Genomic DNA, 19,039 nt, shown 5'->3' with positions numbered 1-19,039 from the left:
GTGTATAGTATGATGACAGTTCATCAACACACTTTCACTGACCATTCCTTAAGTACCCAGTGCTGTGCTAGGCATGAGTTATAAATCAGGCCTGAGAGCTGGCCCCGTCCCTTGGGAATTTGTAGTTTTGTTGGGGAGAAAGACAACTGGGGACACCCCCACCTAGCTAAGTCAGCTGTGTCCGATTTCAGTCTGTGTCACCAGTGTCCACCCTGGGCTTGGCACGGAGGTGGCATTGATTACAGTGTTCGTCAGTGACAGAAACCTGATTCAGAATGACTTGGCTAAACAAAAAAATTTTTTTTGTATATTGGGGTTTGTATAACTGAAGAGACCAGGGGTAGATCTCTGACTTCAGGCATACGTGGGTCCCAGGACTACAGTGATGACATAAAAAACCTTTCCCCTACACCTGTGTGTTAGTTACTTTGTCCACTGGGTGGCCCTTAGTGGACCAAGCTCCCTAATATTCACTCTGTGTGTAGCCCCTTCCAACACTGAGTCTGAGCTTGGATGTGCAGTTTGCTTTGGCCAATTGGACATTAGCAGGTGTGTTACAAGTAGAGGCTTGATAAGCTGCTTGCACACTGGGGCTGGTCTTCTTTGAACCCAGCCACCCAGCTGTGAAGAAGCTCAAGGCTAGACTATTGAAGGATAAAAGGCCACATGAAGAGAGACCTTGAGGATGAGGCCATCATAGACATTCTAGCCATCTCAGACAAGCTCTCAACTAAATGCAGCCACATGAGTGACCTCAGCCATCACTGTAGTAACAAAACTGCTCAGCTCAGCCCAGTTAATCCAGAGAATCATGAGAAATAATAAATGGCTGTTTTAGGATGCTAGGTTTTGGGTCATGTTGTTATGTGGCCATAGATAAAACTACTACACCTTTTCTAAGTGTTGGCAAAGCAGCTGCCAGCAACTCCAGGCTCAGAAGTCCCAGTGGACCTAGAGTACGTCTTTTCCATGGGATTGACTCTCATGTAACTAATGCAGGTAGCTTGCTCATCTTGGAACCAGTCACTGTGGCCAGGAGGTGAAGACCAGGCCAGAGATTCGTGCCCGTCCTTGTAGCTAGTGGAGGGTTGGGTCAGTCCCACCCAATCCATGAACTGGGATAGGATAGGGAAGGGAGAAAAATGAGGCTATTGTTACCAGAAAGTGGGAGAGCGGAGACTTAATAGTCAGAATCAACAGATAACCTCCACGGGGAGTGCATTAAATTGGTGAGGAGGGTGAATGAATAATCATGAGTGTGGCTTAGTTGAGGAAGAATTTTTAAAAGGGCTAATATTTAAGTCAGGACTTATCACGAGTAAGAGACAAAGGTTTCTAAGTGGCAGGCAAGCTGAGGGGTAGAACAGGAGATAGAAGAAGGCCCAGAGGCGGGAATTAAAGCTCTGGGTAAATGGGAGCTGGATGAGGATGCTGGACAGATCAGGCATTGCACTCTGAGATGGCCAGATGTCTTAGCTGAAAGCTGTTGTGTTTGCCGAGACTCCAAATGTGTTGTAGGCTTTTCCTCCTGAATTAAAAATTCACTTGTAGCTTAAGAAAAGTGTCCAGGTGTTTCTGATTTATTTACACTTAAATCATCTGTGTGCGTGTGAGAGGGAGAGAGAGAGAGAATGTGGGGAGCTATTTAATGTCCAAGAAATCCTGCAAACGTTTCATTTCGGCGCTTGCCATTTTCAGACTGTTTACCTGAGGAGTGAGAGGCTGCGTTTGGCTGGGGCCAAGCCTCCTTCAGCTGTCCCAGGCTTGCAGCAGAGAGGTGTGGCAGGCGCCCCCTTGAGGCCTCAGTGTCCAGGCTGCTCAGGGGGCCGAGCAGGGGCTCTGAGGGGCAGCTTGCAGCCTGCAGGCAGCCGGCCCCAGGGGAGATCTCGGAGGCTGCCCCAAAGTGGGTTGCAGCCTACTGAGGACACACAGTTATCTCAGCTCTTCAGAGACCGCGTATCCCCACCCCCCCACCTCAGCCCAGTCGGTCACCAAAGAACGAGGACAGTTTGTACCCAGTGATGTGCCCAGTTCAAGCTTGTGCCATAACCAACCACCGGGTCCAGCGCCTCCTGGAAAGAGAAGTGAGTAGGAGCTGTGCTTGTAGAAGGTGGAGGTGTGCCCCGGGGGCCTGTTGGAGCTGGCAGACACCCAGGAACAGGAGAGGAGGGGTCGGCCGCTTATCTCAGGACAGACAGGTGGGCACGTGGAGAGGGCCACGGCTGCTCCTCGTATGGGGAGTCAGGAGGCTGGGAGGGATTGGCGCAGAAGGACAGGTCTCAGGGTGAGTGACACTCGGCTCAGACCAGCGCTGGGGCATCCTCCTGGCCACTGTTGCTCATCTCGCCCCCATCATTGTTCTCCCCACCCCGCCCCCTCGACCCTGCTGTCCACCCCCCTCTGGCTGCACCTCTGGTGACCAGCACCCCCACCTTTTCCGATTTGGCTTTGACCCTCCCTGCCTGGCCCTAAGTGGCCCGGGCAGTCTCTGCGTCCTGGGGAACTGGGACAGACAAGGCCAACTTTCTTGATGACAGCAATTTGAGGATGAGTGAGGATAGGAGCAGTTTTACACGTTGTTTAATATAATAAACAGGAGTCCAAGGAGCTGCAGGACTGAATCTTTCTTTAACCCTAGCAGCAGCCATTTATCCATGGGCATCTGGGCAGCAGAGGCACATGGCTGCGGGAGCACCGGACAGCAGCTCTGAGTCTGAACCCACATTTTGGGGTTCAAGCCCTTTGTGGTCAGCCTGACCCCCCTGTATCACTGGCCCCCAAACTCAGCAATGGAAGCACCCCATTGCAGACTCACCGGCTGGCCCCTCACTGCCCCCCAAAGCTCCACACTTGCATCAGGACTCCTTTTATTGCAATTGATGGGAGCATAGCTCAAACTGGCTTAAGCATCAAAGGAACTTTTTTGGGCTCTGGGAAATTCTGGTTTCAGGAGCAGTCGACATCCTCCTGGTGGGTTTGCCTGTCTCTCGGCTCTGTGTTCCTTTGTTGGCTTCATTCTCAGGTGGCCTCTTCTCCTGTGAGGATGGTTACAGCCCCTGCCAGGTCTAGGTCCACATCACATCAGCTGTACTGCCCCGACCCTGCAAAGGACTTCTACTGGTCTAGCCACAGCCGTGTGTCCCCCAAACCTGTCACTGTAGCTGAGAAAATGTGGAGCTTTGCTTGGTCAGGTCTGGGTCATGTGCCCACCCTCTAGTCAGGGGATAGGATCAACCCCATCCACACCCACGTGGGCTGAGCATGGCAAAGGGGTGGCTCTCCAGAGGAACTTGGGATGCTAGTAAAAGAATGGGAGGGACACTGGGAAGGCAAAACCCATAGATGCTGACTCCAATGCGCACACCCACCTGGGTACCTTTCCTTCTCATACCCCAGCCCTGAATCTGCCCTCCAGCCTCTCTCCTCTAGGTTCTCCCAAGCTCACCTCCTACAGGCAGCCATGTCTGATTATACCAACCCTTTGTGCTTTCTTCTTCCCAGAACCCCTCAGACACCCACCTTTGTCCAGCCTGCCTATGCAGTGTTTGTTTATTACCTCAGGCAGTTACCGTGTTCAGCTTTTTATGTGGATTTTTGGATTTTTGCCCCACGTGCATTGTGAGGTCTTTGAGGGCAGGACCTAAGACATCTACGTCCTTAAGGCAGCTGGTATGGTAAAATGCTTTGGACTTTTCTTGAATGCTTCTGCCCCTAGACTGTGCCATGCTCACAGACACATTTAGCCTGATCTTTATTTTTCTATGTTGATGAAGCTTTTCCTGTGAGCCTTGGACACACCATCTTTTCCCATTTTGCACCAGTTTTATTAGGCAAAGCTTTAGGGTCCTAGGGTTTGCACCACTGTTGTAGCCTGTCTTTCCTTGCCCTGTGAGCTCAGTCAAGTTACTTAACCACTTGTTGCCTTACTTTCTTCATCTTTACAATGTGGAGAACATTCACCTTACAGTTACACAGATCGAGTGGGCAGCGTGTATGAAGATGGTGCCTAGCAGAGCGCTGGACTCATAAACAGCAGCTAAGTGAGCGCATGAGTGAGTAAATGAATGAAGTGGTCAGTTAGTTGTTGAGCCTCACAGCTTGTAGGACTCTAGACAGGGAACTCTCTGAGAAAAGAAAACCCTATTTCATGGTGTGGAGGAAGCCTCAGCACAGACAGCAGGGCCAGAGCCAGCCCATGGCTGCCTGCCCTAGGCTAGGATGGTCTAGAAGCTGGGCGGGTCTGCAGAAGGATCAGCAGGTGTGGTCAGGTGGCCCCATCTTATGGGGAGGAGAAGGCTGGTAAGGTCCAGGAGCTGGTCAGGTCAAGGCCAAGCATCATGAGGATGCCTGCCTGTGCTGGGCAGCATTGCATCTGTCCCTGCTTCTTTTGGTGAGAGCACCCTGGTTCTCCTTGGGCAAACCCCCTTTTCTAGTCCCAGGCTATGGCTTGGGGTAGGCTGACCCCACCATCTAGTAATTAGCACATGACCCAGTCGTCCCCAGAAGTGGCAGATTTCAGACTTTTCCTGCAAACTTTGGCATAGAGAGGGTCTTTTTCCACTGGGGTTGCACAGATGGTGGAATGTGGGCCTGGAGCCACTGGGGGCCACAGTATGGATAGCACCCCCACATCCCTGCCATAAATAAAGCCAACACAGAGAAACTAGAGCTGAGAGGTGGGGAAGGAGAGTCCTGAAGAACACCTGGATCCAGCCGGACCTGAACCTTTGTGGATTTTTCAGTTAAGAGAGGCAATGAGTTCTTTGTTTTTAAAGTTAATTTGACCCTCTTCTGACCTTTAAAGATAAAAGTCCTGACTGACACACTGCCCTACTGAAAGCAGTTGTTCCCCAGAGATCCCAGCCATATGACACACAATTGGTTTCCATATTGATGCTCACTCCCATGGGTATTTGCATTTTTGAGGTCAGAGGTCATGCAAATGAACGGTTATAGACAGGAGGGCAGGAGAGTTTCTCAGGAAATCGATAACACAGTGAGTGAAAGCTGTGTTCACAGCCCACGTACCGGAACTTGTCTCGTTCTCAGTAACAGCGCAGTGTTCACCACATTGAGAAAAGTTTCCTTCCCATTGTTCATCATTCAAGGTCTCGTTTAGTTTTTTCTGGGTATGCTGGTTCATATTTCACACGTGCTGTTGGTTCAATAGTGGAAATAATTACATGCACTGATAAAGCAAGGCAGTAAATGAAAGGAAATGATATAAAAGCACCCACCCTAGTGCTTCCATGGACACAGAAGATGAGAATTTCCATCCGTGGTTAAACAGGAACAGAGCTTTGGAGCTGCTCTTCCTGGGCCAGTTCCAGTGATGCATCTTCAACTCTGGGTCACATGGATTGCTGAGAATCCACATCATGCAGTTTTCTCAAATTCATGTCTGGACCTAGATAGGAGGCTTTCCTAGAGATGTATAATATAGGGCAGGGGTTCACGGCTCATTACTGAAACTGTGCCAGAATTGTACTGTGAAATGTACTAGTGTCCAAGGGTTCAAGATGGACCTTCTTATTCTCAGGCCGGGGTAGGAGGTTGTGGAGACTGCAAGATAAGAGGAAGGATGCTGTTTGGCAGAAGTAATCAGCAGTCCCTGTAAGCTGACTCTGGTCCCGGGACAGTGCCCACGTCTGGGTGCTTGGTGCCTGCCTGGGTTATGCCTTGTGGTGTTGGCTATGTCATCAGAGCCCCCATCCTGCCCTCCAATACTGCCCCCTTGTCCTCAAATATTATTAGCTCATCACCTCCCCTTGGGTACATTCTTCCTCAAAAGACTCCTGGATACAGCTCATGGGCTAAAGATGGCCCCAGTGTTCCTTGCTGGATGACTGAGGTTAGGGTTTGTGCAGCCTTCATACCATCTCCCAGACACCTGGGGAAGGTGGCGAGGCCTCTCCCAGTCCCGGGGTAGACTACTGAGACCAAACTGTTGTCCCTGTTAAAATATGTTCTGACTGGAATTCATGTGGGCTAGATATATACATCTTAATTTGAGACGGGGAAAAAAACCTATTCCATATTTGATTGTCTTCCAAAGGCAGTAACTTGCCTGGTTAGTTTTTCTCTTTCTCCACTCTCCTGACCCCAAATTACAGAAAGAAAACATCCAGGTCATATTTCCAAATTTCATTTCATAAACTGAAAACACATTTCAGGTCTCAAAGGGCAAAAGACACCTTCATCTAGTTAACTCTGAGAGTTTTTAATGTTTATACAACACAAAGTCATGTAGCTCTTTCCTTTTTTTAAGCAAACTAGGAGAATTGTTACTTTGCCAAGACCTCCTATTCTTTTTTAAAAAAATTCTTTTATTGTAGTAAAATGCATTTTTCACTTTAACCATTTTTAAGTCTACAATTCAGCAGCATTAATTATATTTATAATGGTGTGCAACCATCACCACTCTCTATTCCCAAAACAGCACCCCAAACAGAATCTTTGTAACCATTTAGCGATAACTCTCCATTTCTCCCCACCCCAGCCCCTGGTATAACCTCTAATCTACTTTCTGTCTCTGTGAATTTGCCTAGTCTCTGTATTTCATATAAATGGCCTTTTGTGTCTGGCTTCTTTCACTTAGCACAGTGTTTCCAAGGTTCAGCCATGTTTGAGAATGAATCAGTACTTCATTCCTTTTTATGACTGAATAATATTCCATTGTATGTGTATACCACATTTTGTATATGCATTCATCAATTGATGGACATTTGAGCCTCCTCATTCTTAAGTTTTCGTCTTGAACAGTTATGGGGAGTAATTCTAATATTAAAATTTTATTACTATAAAGTCTTCATTCATAATACCACTTGGACTCTTGTATAGAATAAAATGGAAGTAGCATTTATTGATTGTTTTCTATAAACCAGGCTCTGTGCAGGGCCATGCACATAGTGTCATCTCATTTAATCCTCACAAACATGATATGAAGTAGATGTTATCATCCCATTTTGAAGATGAAAACACTGAAGCCCAGAGAGGATAAGGGACTTGCTCAAGGTCACATAGCTAGTGTGTGGCTGAGCTGAGCTTTGAATGCTGGTTCCCCTTACTCCCAAATCCACATGTTCCCATCCTGTCTGTTCTCTCTCATTAATCATGGAGACAAACTGTTCATGGCACTTTGTCACACTTAGAGATGTGGCAAAGAAGCCTTCTTCCCAAATGCATCAACAGAACCTCAAGCCCTGGTCCAGAATGACCCAGATTTTGTCCTTTGGCCTTAGTGTATCTCTTACCAACTCTTCAGTGATGAGGGAAAGTATATAGGAGTCACGTGAGTACCTGCTCTTAGGGAGGTGTTAGGAGAGTTTGGAAGAGGCCTTTGAATAACTGATAGATCTATTTGCACTACAATTGGGGAACCAATGACCAGCTACCTCACTGAGCTCTCTGCTCTGGTAGCAAAGTCGGGGACTATCCAGTCTTGTTGGTCACACATTCATTCTCTCCCTTTCCCTCTCTCCCTCCCTTCTGACTACCTATCCATCCAACCACGAAACCATACATGAATCCATGCATTTATCCATCTACCCATCCATCCATCCATCCATCCACCCATCCACTCATCTATCCATTCATATGTTAACTCATCCATCCATCTGTCCACTTATCCATCCATCCATCTAGATTATATTTGTTGCAGGCCTGCAACAATATGGATGCTAGCTCCTGTTCTAGGTTCTTGGATATAGTAGTGGACAACACCAGGAACCAATGAGGTAAACATACTTCAATAGAGGATGGATCCAACCAGTATAATGTGTTAAAAGTCAGGAAACTTTATTTTAAAATCCTGACTCCTGACTACTCTTGGAAAAACTGGAAGACCAGGCAGCACCAGGACCCAGTTTGCCACATGGCAGTGCCGGCCAGAGCTGTGTAGCCCTGTGCAGATCATTGACCTCTAGTTCACGACAGCCCTGGCCACTGCCTGTTGTCTTGTACCTGGACCACACTGCATGCCTGGCCCCGAGAGGCCTTTGGGTCTGTGCCCCTCACTAGAGAAGTGTTTGCAGTAGCCACTGCCTGGTTTCACAGTCTACCCCAGCCCAAGACCTGGGCTTTGTTCCAACACATTCTGCCCCTGAACTTGCAGTTACCTCATCTGCAAAATAAGGGTTGATATGGGCAGGTGAAGACGATAAAGGAGCTAAAAAAGATCTGTAGACTGTAACATGCTGTTCAAAAGAAGGGGCTGCTGTCACTGAGAGCCTGAGCCGCTGGGAGATAGAGAGAGAGAAAGGGCCCTTGTTGATAGGTTGGGTGTTGACTTAACAGACTCTCAATCCAGGCCTGAGGCTCAGGGCACTTTTGAAGGGAAGTGACACCTAAATTAAGAAGGGTAAGTAGGAATTGGGAAAGGGAACCACAAAAGTCTTCTCTAACCTGCAGCATTCAAGAATATAAGAGCTCAGTCAAAATGGTTAGAAAGTGGAGTTTGTACATATGGGGATTGGGGGAGGTGGGGGTAGGAAGGCAGGCAGGGCAGTGATGCTTGAAAAGAATGAGACTGGAAAGAGGGTTAATCGGCATTTGGATCATTTAGTCCTTGTGCCACGGTTGGGGGTTTGAACTTATCCTAAAAGCCAGGGAGACCCATGGGGAGTTTTCAGCTGGGGATGCATTGAGCACTTTGGTATTCTAGTTGGGTGAGGACGGATTTGAGGGGCCAGATCTCGGGCAGCAGCTGGTGGGTGAGCTGGGAGTCTGCTCAGGAGTCTGGGGTAAGAGGAGTAGGTGGTAGCTGATTCTTCTCCTGGTGTTTAGGAGTAGAATTGCTTGGGGCTTGGGCTTCATTAGCTGTGAAAGGGGAGGGAGGGAGGGGCGTGGGAGGGCCCTTGGGTTGCTGGTCTGGGTAGCCGTGAGGAGCAGGAGGGAGGAACAGGTTGGGTGGAAGAGAGGATTGTCCAGGTGGAACATCATGGTGGGGGCTCCCAGGATCTGTTTCTGAAACTCGGGATTGACGGTAAAAAATCAGGGAGGAGGTGAGATCTCTCAAGAGGGCTCTACAGAGAGAGAGAAGAGGAGAGTGCTTGTCAGCAGCCTGAGGAACCCACCAAGATGAAGGGAAACCCCATTTAAGTAAAAGGCACGGGAAGAGAGGGCTGCAGAGGCAGCAGACAGAAGCAGGGTGGGGAGGAAAGCCAGGTCTGTAAGTAGGATGGAGGAGCCAGGTGAGCAGGTCACCAGGGTCAGGCGACACCAAGCACCAAAATGTGTCCACTGGGTTCGGCAACAAGGAGGTCATTTTAGAACTTGGTGGGTGTTATTTGGGGGCAGTGGGTTGAGCAATGGGTGGAGGTGTAGAAGAGAGGAAGAGGTGAGACTGAGTGGGCAGCACCTGGGAGGGGGCACGGGGTGCTGGGAGGGTCTCAGGAGGGAAGGAACGTTAGTGTGGGCAACAGCGGAGCAGCCAGGAGAGCAGGGGAGACCAGAGGGCTGAAGCGAGTACAGTGTCGAGGGCCCTGAAGAGGTAGGAGGAGGTGGGCAGCAAGGCCACGAGGAAGGACAGGTGGGAGTCGGGAGGCTGAGCAAGTTGCCCCTGGGGCTTCTGTTTCCTCCATGAAGGGGGAGGCATGCTGAGCTCCTCAGAATCTGCAAGGGTCAGAGGTTGAGGAGACTGGACAAGAGGAGAATGGATTCTAGGCAGTCAAGGGCTGTGGATGATTTGTGGACCTGGCATGCCTTTCCTCACCACTGCCCCCCACTCTGGCTGCTTAGGGCCCCCATCCCCTGGAAAGCAATGCACCGATTCTGGACCAGTGCTGCTCCTGGGCCGACCCTGCCTAGTAGGGTCACAGCAGATACTCACCCAGGCCTGGTCCCGTCCCCACCCAGGTGGGCAAACTGCAGAAGGAGCCTGTGTGGGCCTGGAGGCTGGAGGCTGGGGGCTGCTGCGGGGCATGTAGAGGAGCAGAAGAGGCCAAGAGCAATGTGGCTTCCTGAGGAAAGTCCCCCGTAGCAGACATGCCCAGGAGGGCTGGCTGGGAGCTAAGCCTAACCAGCCCTCCTCCACATCTGCAGCTCAGCTGCTCCAAGAAACTTGTGCAGCACATGGCTCTTGGGTGTCCATTAGAACAGGCAGCAACTTTCTTCTGCGTGGAAAAGTTTTGCTTCAAAGAGAATGACTTTATTTTCATTGGACTCTGGGGGGAAGTAGCTCTAAAAATGAGAACCTCGGCAGAAAACACAAACAGGAATTGGTCCCTTTACTCAGCTTTGACCCTAATTATTAAGCCACACTCTGAAAATACTGAGCTGTAATTGAATTTTTTTGTTTGTTTGTTTGTTTTTTGCACACATTTTTTTTATTCCTCCAGACATACATGTGAAGTTCTGTTTAGTATCCTACATTACATTCAGAAATAAGAAAACTGAGGCTCAGGGAGATTAAGGTCTTCACAATTATATACAAAACAAAGAAAGATTATTTTGCACTTTCTTGAATTATGAATAAACAGTATGTACTCAATTTTTATATGGTTCCTTCATTTCTACATATTGTACATTTTATTTTATTGTATTTTTCCAGTTCCATTGAGATATAATTGACGTGTAACATTGTATACATTTCAGGTGTACCATGTAATGATCTGATATATTTATGTATTCCAAAATAATTACCACAATAAGATTAGTTAACATCACCTCAAAAATTACCTTTTTTTTGTGGTAGAACATTTAAGAATTACTCTCTTGGCAACTTTCAAGGATATACTAGAGAATTGTTAACTATTGTCACCACGCTCTCTTAGATTCTCAAAACGTATTTATTTTATAACTGGAAGGTTGTACCTTTTGACCAACATCTCCCCAAATCCCCCAGCTCCTGGGAACCACTATTCTACTCTCTATTTGTATACTTTTGGCTTTTCAAAAAGATTCCACATGTATGTGACATAATACAGTATTTTTCTTTCACTGACTGACTTTTTTTTAACATCTTTATTGGAGTATAATTGCTTTACAATGGTGTGTTAGTTTCTGCTTTATAACAAAGTGAATCAGTTATACATATACATATGTTCCCATACCTCTTCCCTCTTGCGTCTCCATCCCTCCCACCCTCCCTATTCCACCCCTCTAGGTGGTCACAAAGCACCGAGCTGATCTCCCTGTGCTATGCGGCTGCTTCCCACTAGCTATCTATTTTACGTTTGGTAGTGTATATATGTCCATGCCACTCTCTCACTTTGTCCCAACTTACCCTTCCCCCTCCCCATATCCTCAAGGCCATTCTCGAGTAGGTCTGCGTCTTTATTCCCGTCTTGCCCCTAGGTTCTTAATGACCTTTTTTTTTTTTCTTTTCTTAGATTCCATATATATGTGTTAGCATACGGTATTTGTTTTTCTCTTTCTGACTTACTTCACTCTGTATGACAGACTCTAGGTCCATCCACCTCACTACAAATAACTCAATGTCATTTATTTATATGGCTGAGTAATATTCCATTGTATATATGTGCCACATCTTCCTTATCCATTCATCTGTTGATGGACACTTAGGTTGCTTCCATTTCCTGGCTATTGTAAACAGAGCTGCAACGAATATTTTGGTACATGACTCTTTTTGAATTATGGTTTTCTCAGGGTACATGCCCAGTAGTGGGATTGCTGGGTCGTATGGTATTTCTATTTTTAGTTTTTTAAGGAACCTCCATACTGTTCTCCATAGTGGCTGTATCAACTTACATTCCCACCAACAGTGCAAGAGGGTTCCCTTTTCTCCACACCCTCTCCAGCATTTATTGTTTCTAGATTTTTTGATGATGGCCATTCTGACGGGTGTGAGATGATATCTCATTGTAGTTTTGATTTGCATTTCTCTAATGATTAATGATGTTGAGCGTTCTTTCATGTGTCTGTTGGCAATCTGTATATCTTCTTTGGAGAAATGTCTATTTAGGTCTTCTGCCCATTTTTGGATTGGGTTGTTTGTTTTTTTGATATTCAGCTGCATGAGCTGCTTGTAAATTTTGGAGATTAATCCTTTGTCAGTTGCTTCATTTGCAAATATTTTCTCCCATTCTGAGGGTTGTCTTTTGGTGTTGTTTATGGTTTCCTTTGCTGTGCAAAAGCTTTTAAGTTTCATTAGGTCCCATTTGTTTATTTTTGTTTTTATTTCCATTTCTCTAGGAGGTGGGTCAAAAAGGATCTTGCTGTGATTTATGTCATAGAGTGTTCTGCCTATGTTTTCCTCTAGGAGTTTGATAGTGTCTGCCCAGCACCACTTGTTGAAGAGGCTGTCTTTTCTCCACTGTATATTCTTGCCTCCTTTATCAAAAATAAGGTGACCATATGTGCGTGGGTTTATCTCTGGGCTTTCTGTCCTGTTCCATTGATCTATATTTCTGTTTTTGTGCCAGTACCATACTGTCTTGATTACTGTAGCTTTGTAGTATAGTCTGAAGCCAGGGAGCCTGATTCCTCTAGCTCCATTTTTCATTCTCAAGATTGCTTTGGCTATTTGGGGTCTTTTGTGTTTCCATACAAATTGTGAAATTTTTTGTTCTAGTTCTGTGAAAAATGCCAGTGGTAGTTTGATAGGGATTGCATTGAATCTGTAGATTGCTTTGGGTAGTAGAGTCATTTTCACAATGTTGATTCTTCCAATCCAAGAACATGGTATATCTCTCCATTTATTTGTATCATCTTTAATTTCTTTCATCAGTGTCTTATAATTTTCTGCATACAGGTCTTTTGTCTCCTTAGGTAGGTTTATTCCTAGATATTTTATTCTTTTTGTTGCAATGGTAAATGGGAGTGTTTTCTTAATTTCACTTTCAGATTTTTCATCATTAGTGTATAGGAATGCCAGAGATTTCTGTGCATTAATTTTGCATCCTGCTACTTTACCAAATTCATTGATTAGCTCTAGTAGTTTTCTGGTAGCATCTTTAGGATTCTCTATGTATAGTATCATGTCATCTGCAAACAGTGACAGCTTTACTTCTTCTTTTCCGATTTGGATTCCTTTTATTTCTTTGTCTTCTCTGATTGCTGTGGCTAACACTTCCAAAACTATGTTGAATAATAGCGGTGGGAGTGGGCAACCTTGTCTTGTTCCTGATCTTACTGGAAATGGTTTCAGTTTTTCACCATTGAGGACAATGTTGGCTGTGGGTTTGTCATATATGGCCTTTATTATGTTGAGGAAAGTTCCCTCTATGCCTACTTTCTGCAGGGCTTTTATCATAAATGGGTGTTGAATTTTGTTGAAAGCTTTCTCTGCATCTATTGAGATGATCATATGGTTTTTCTCCTTCAATTAGTGAATATGATGTATCACGTTGATTGATTTGCATATATTGAAGAATCCTTGCATTCCTGGAATAAACCCCATTTAATCATGGTGTATGATCCTTTTAATGTGCTGTTGGATTCTGTTTGCTAGTATTTTGTTGAGGATTTTTGCATCTATGTTCATCAGTGATATTGGCCTGTAGTTTTCTTTCTTGGTGACATCTTTGTCTGGTTTTGGTATCAGGGTGATGGTGGCCTCGTAGAATGAGTTGGGGAGTGTTCCTCCCTCTGCTATATTTTGGAAGAGTTTGAGAAGGATAGGTGTTAGCTCTTCTCTAAATGTTTGATAGAATTCGACTGTGAAGCCATCTGGTCCTGGGCTTTTGTTTGTTGGAAGATTTTCAATCACAGTTTCAATTTCAGTGCTTGTGATTGGTCTGTTCATATTTTCTATTTCTTCCTGGTTGAGTCTCGGCAGGTTGTGCATTTCTAAGAATTTGTCCATTTCTTCCAGGTTGTCCATTTTATTGGCATAGAGTTGCTTGTAGTAATCTCTCATGATCCTTTGTATTTCTGCAGTGTCAGTTGTTACTTCTCCTTTTTCATTTCTAATTCTATTGATTTGAGTCTTCTTCCTTTTTTTCTTGATGAGTCTGGCTAATGGTTTATCAATTTTGTTTATCTTCTCAAAGAACCAGCTTTTAGTTTTATTGATCTTTGCTATCGTTTCCTTCATTTCTTTTTCATTTATTTCTGATCTGATCTTTATGATTTCTTTCCTTCTGCTAACTTTGGGGTTTTTTTGTTCTTCTTTCTCTAATTGCTTTAGGTGCAAGGATAGGTTGTTTATTTGAGATGTTTGTTGTTTCTTAAGGTAGGATTGTATTGCTATAAACTTCCCTCTTAGAACTGCTTTTGCTGCATCCCATAGGTTTTGGGTCGTCGTGTCTCCATTGTCATTTGTTTCTAGGTATTTTTTGATTTCCCCTTTGATTTCTTCAGTGATCACTTGGTTATTAAGTAGTGTATTGTTTAGCCTCCATTTGTTTGTATTTTTTACAGATCTTTTCCTGTAATTGATATCTAGTCTCATAGCATTGTGGTCAAAAAAGATACTTGATACGATTTCAATTTTCTAAAATTTACCAAGGCTTGATTTGTGACCCAAGATATGATCTATCCTGGAGAATGTTCCATGAGCACTTGAGAAGAATGTGTATTCTGTTTTTTTTGGATGGAATGTCCTGTAAATATCAATTAAGTCCATCTTGTTTAATGTATCATTTAAAGCTTCTGTTTCCTTATTTATTTTCATTTTGGATGATCTGTCCATTGGTGAAAGTGGGGTGTTAAAGTCCCCTACTATGATTATGTTACTGTCGATTTCGCCTTTTATGGCTGTTAGTATTTGCCTTATGTATTGAGGTGCTCCTACGTTGGGTGCATACATATTTACAATTGTTATATCTTCTTCTTGGATCAATCTGTTGATCATTATGTAGTGTCCTTTGTCTCTTGTAATAGTCTTTATTTTAAAGTCTATTTTGTCTGATATGAGAATTACTACTCCAGCTTTCTTTTGATTTCCATTTGCATGGAATATCTTTTTCCATCCCCTCACTTTCATTCTGTATGTGTCCCTAGGTCTGAAGTGGGTCTCTTGTAGACAGCATATATACGGGTCTTGTTTTTGTATCCATTCAGCGAGTCTGTGTCTTTTGGTGGGAGCATTTAATCCATTTACATTTAAGGTAATTATCAATATGTTTGTTCCTATTCCCATTTTCTTAATTGTTTTGGGTTTGTTATTGTAGGTCTTTTCCTTCTCTTCTGTTTCCTACCTGAGAAGTTCCTTTAGCATTTGTTGTAAAGCTGGTTTGGTGGTGCTGAACTCTCTCAGCTTTTGCTTGTCTGTAAAGGTTTTAATTTCTCCATCAAATCTGAATGAGATCCTTGCTGGGTAGAGTAATCTTGGTTGTAGGTTTTTCTCCTTTATCACTTTAAATATGTCCTGCCACTCCCTTCTGGCTTGCTGAGTTTCTGCTGAATGATCAGCTGTTAACCTTATGGGGATTCCCTTGTGTGTTATTTGTTGTTTTTCCCTTGCTGCTTTTAATATGTTTTCTTTGTATTTAATTTTTGATAGTTTGATTAATATGTGTCTTGGCGTGTTTCTCCTTGGATTATCCTGTATGGGACTCTCTGTGCTTCCTGGACTTGATTAACTATTTCCTTTCCCATATTATGGAAGTTTTCAACTATAATCTCTTCAAATATTTTCTCAGTCCCTTTCTTTTTCTCTTCTTCTTCTGGGACCCCTATAATTCGAATGTTGGTGCGTTTAATGTTGTCCCAGAGGTCCCTGAGACTGTCCTCAGTTCTTTTCATTCTTTTTTCTTTATTCTGCTCTGCAGTAGTTATTTCCACTATTTTATCTTCCAGGTCACTTATCCATTCTTCTGCCTCAGTTATTCTGCTATTGATCCCTTCTAGAGAATTTTTAATTTTATTTATTGTGTTGTTCATCATTGTTTGTTTGCTCTTTAGTTCTTCTAGGTCCTTGTTAAACATTTCTTGCATTTTCTCTATTCTATTTCCAAGATTTTGGATCATCTTTACTATCATTATTCTGAATTCTTTTTCAGGTAGACTGCCTATTTCCTCTTCATTTATTAGGTCTGGTGGGTTTTTACCTTGCTCCTTCATCTGCTGTGTTTTTCTGTCTTCTCATTTTGCTTAACTTACTGTGTTTGGGGTCTCCTTTTCGCAGGCTGCATGTTCGTAGTTCCCGTTGTTTTTGGTGTCTGTCCCCAGTGGCTAAGGTTGGTTCAGTGGGTTGTGTAGGCTTCCTGGTGGAGGGGACTGGTGCCTGTGTTCTGGTGGATGAGGCTGGATCTTGTCTTTCTGGTGGGCAGGCCCACGTCTGGTGGTGTGTTTTGGGGTGTCTGTGGCCTTATTATGATTTTAGGCAACCTCTCTGCTAATGGATGGGTCTGTGTTCCTGTCTTGCTAGTTGCTTGGCATAGGGTGTCCAGCACTGTAGCTTGCTGGTCGTTGAGTGAAGCTGGGTCTTGGTGTTGAGATGGAGATCTCTGGGAGCTTTTCGCTGTTTGATATTACGTGGAGCTGGGAGGTCTCTTGTGGACCAGTGTCCTGAAGTTGGCTCTCCCACCTCAGAGGCACAGCACTGACTCCTGGCTGGAGCAGCAAGAGCCTTTCATCCACACGGCTCAGAATAAAAGGGAGAAAAAATAGAAAGAAAGAAAGAGGATAAAATAAAATATAGTAAAATAAAATAACATAAAGTAATTAAAATAAAAAATAATTATTAAGAAAAAAAAATTTTTAAGTAAAAAAAAAAAACCAGACGGGCAGAACCCTAGGACAAATGGTGAAAGCAAAGCTATACAGACAAAATCACACACAGAAGCATACACATACACACTCACAAAAAGAGAAAAAGGGGAAAAAATAATATATCTTGCTCCCAAAGTCCACCTCCTCAATTTGGGATGATTCGTTGTCTATTCAGGTATTCCACAGATGCAGGGTACATCAAGTTGATTGTGGAGCTTTAATCCGCTGCTCCTGAGGCTGCTGGGAGAAATTTCCCTTTCTCTTCTTTGTTTGCACAGCTCCCGGCGTTCAGCTTTGGATTCGTCCCCGCCTCTGCGTGTAGATCGCCTGAGGGCATCTGTTTCCCCCCAGACAGGACGGGGTTAAAGGAGCAGCTGATTTGGGGGCTCTGGCTCACTCAGGCCGGGGGGAGGGAGGGATACGGATGCGGGGCGAGCCTGCGGCGGCCGAGGCCAGTGTGACGTTGCACCAGCCTGAGGCATGCCGTGCGTTCTCCCGGAGAAGTTGTCCCTGGATCACGGGACCCTGGCAGTGGCGGGCTGCACAGGCTCCTGGGAGGGGCGGTGTGGATAGTGACCTGTGTTTGCTCACAGGCTTCTTGGTGGCTGCAGCAGCAGCCTTATCGTCTCATGCCCATCTCTGGGGTCTGCGCTGATAGCCACGGCTCGCGCCCGTCTCTGGAGCTCCTTTAAGCGGCGCTCTTAATCCCCTCTCCTCGCGCACCGGGAAACAAAGAGGGAAGAAAAAGTCTCTTGTCTCTTCGGCAGCTCCAGACCTTTTCCCGGACTCCCTCCCGGCTACCCGTGGTGCACTAGGCCCCTTCAGGCTGTGTTCACGCCGCCAACCCCAGTCCTCTCCCTGCAATCCGACCGAAGCCCGAGCCTCAGCTCCCAGGCCCCGCCCGCCCCGGCGGGTGAGCAGACAAGCCTCTCGGGCTGGTGAGTGCTGCTCGGCGCCGAGCCTCTGTGCGGGAATCTCTCCACTTTGCCCTCCGCACCCCTGTTGTTGCGCTCTCCTCCGTGGCTCCGAAGCTTCCCCACTCCGCCACCCGCAGTCTCCGCCCGCGAAGGGGCTTCCTAGTGTGTGGAAACCTTTCCTCCTTCACAGCTCCCTCCCACTGGTGCAGGTCCCGTCCCTATGCTTTGTCTCTGTTTTTTCTTTATTCTTTTGCCCTACCCAGGTACGTGGGGAGTTTCTTGCCTTTTGGGAGGTCTGAGGTCTTCTGCCAACGTTCAGTAGGTGTTCTATAGGAGCAGTTCCACATGTAGATGTATTTCTGATGTATCTGTGGGGAGGAAGGTGATCTCCGCGTCTTACTCTTCCGCCATCTTGAAGCTCCTCTCAGTGACTGACTTTTTAACTTAGCATAATGCCCTCAAGTTCCATCCATGTTGTTGCAAATGGCAAATTTTCATTTTTTATGGCTCAGTAGTATTCCATTGTGTATATCTACACCACCTGTTTTTTATCCATTTATCTGTTGATGGACACTTAGGTTGCTTCCATATCTTGGCAATGTAAATAATGCTGCTATGAACATTGGGGTGCATGTATCTTCTCCAATAAGTCTTTTCATTTTTTTCAGATATATACACAGTAGTGGAATTGCTGGATCATATGGTAGTTCTATTTTTAGTTTTCTGAGAAACGTCCACACTATTTCTGCATTGGCAACACCAATTTACATTCACACAGTGCTCGAGAGTTCCCTTTTCTCCACATCCTTGCAAACATTGGTTATTTGTGTTGTTTTTGATGATAGCCATTCTGTCAGGTGTGAGGTGATATCTCACTGAGGTTTTCTTAATAAGAAAAAAATTAAATTTATTAACATATCTTATTTTTTATTAAAAAAATTTTTATTTTATATTGGACTACAGTTGATTTACAATGTTGTATTAATATCACATGTACAGCAAAGTGATTCAGTTATACATATACAGATTTATTCTTTATCAAATTCTTTTCAGATTAAGGTTATTACAGAATATTGAGCAGAGTTCCCTGTGCTATACAGTAGGTCCTTATTATTTATCTATTTTATATATAGCAGTGTGTATATGTTTATCCCAACCTCCTAATTTATCCCTCTCCCCCACCTTTCCCCTTTGGTAACCACGTTTGTTTACTAAGTTTGTGAGTCTGTTTCTGTTTTGTAAAGAAGTTCATTTGTATCATTTTTTTTAGATTACACATATAAGCGATATCATATGATATTTGTCTTACACTGTCTGACTTACTTCACTCAGTATGACAATCTCTAGGTCCATCCATGTTGTGGCAAATGGCATTATTTCATTCTTTTTTTTATGACTGAGTAATAGTCCATTGTATATATGTACCACATCTTCTTTATCCATTCCTCTGTCGATGGACGCTTAGGTTGTTTCCATGTCTTTGCTATTGTAAATAGTGCTGCAAT

General features: G+C 44.8%; 1 protein-coding gene and 1 long non-coding RNA gene across 2 annotated transcripts in view; one reads left to right on the top strand and one right to left on the bottom strand.

Moving 5' to 3' along the window:
* COL23A1 (collagen type XXIII alpha 1 chain) overlaps window positions 1–19,039 on the top strand; it is a 367,457-nt gene that overhangs the window by 54,945 nt on the left and 293,473 nt on the right. The gene's annotated exons all lie outside the window — the stretch shown is intronic.
* Window positions 1,984–5,317, bottom strand: LOC132363952 (uncharacterized). Its single transcript, XR_009502678.1, has 3 exons — window positions 5,238–5,317; window positions 5,029–5,155; window positions 1,984–2,072 (listed from the first exon to the last, which is right to left on the bottom strand). It is a non-coding gene; the product is annotated as an uncharacterized LOC132363952 (long non-coding RNA).

This window comes from Balaenoptera ricei, chromosome 3 (assembly GCF_028023285.1).
Source record: "Balaenoptera ricei isolate mBalRic1 chromosome 3, mBalRic1.hap2, whole genome shotgun sequence".
NCBI classification, from domain to species: domain Eukaryota; kingdom Metazoa; phylum Chordata; class Mammalia; order Artiodactyla; family Balaenopteridae; genus Balaenoptera; species Balaenoptera ricei.
Note: the sequence above shows the minus strand (reverse complement) of the source record. Positions and strands in the feature narration are given on the sequence as shown.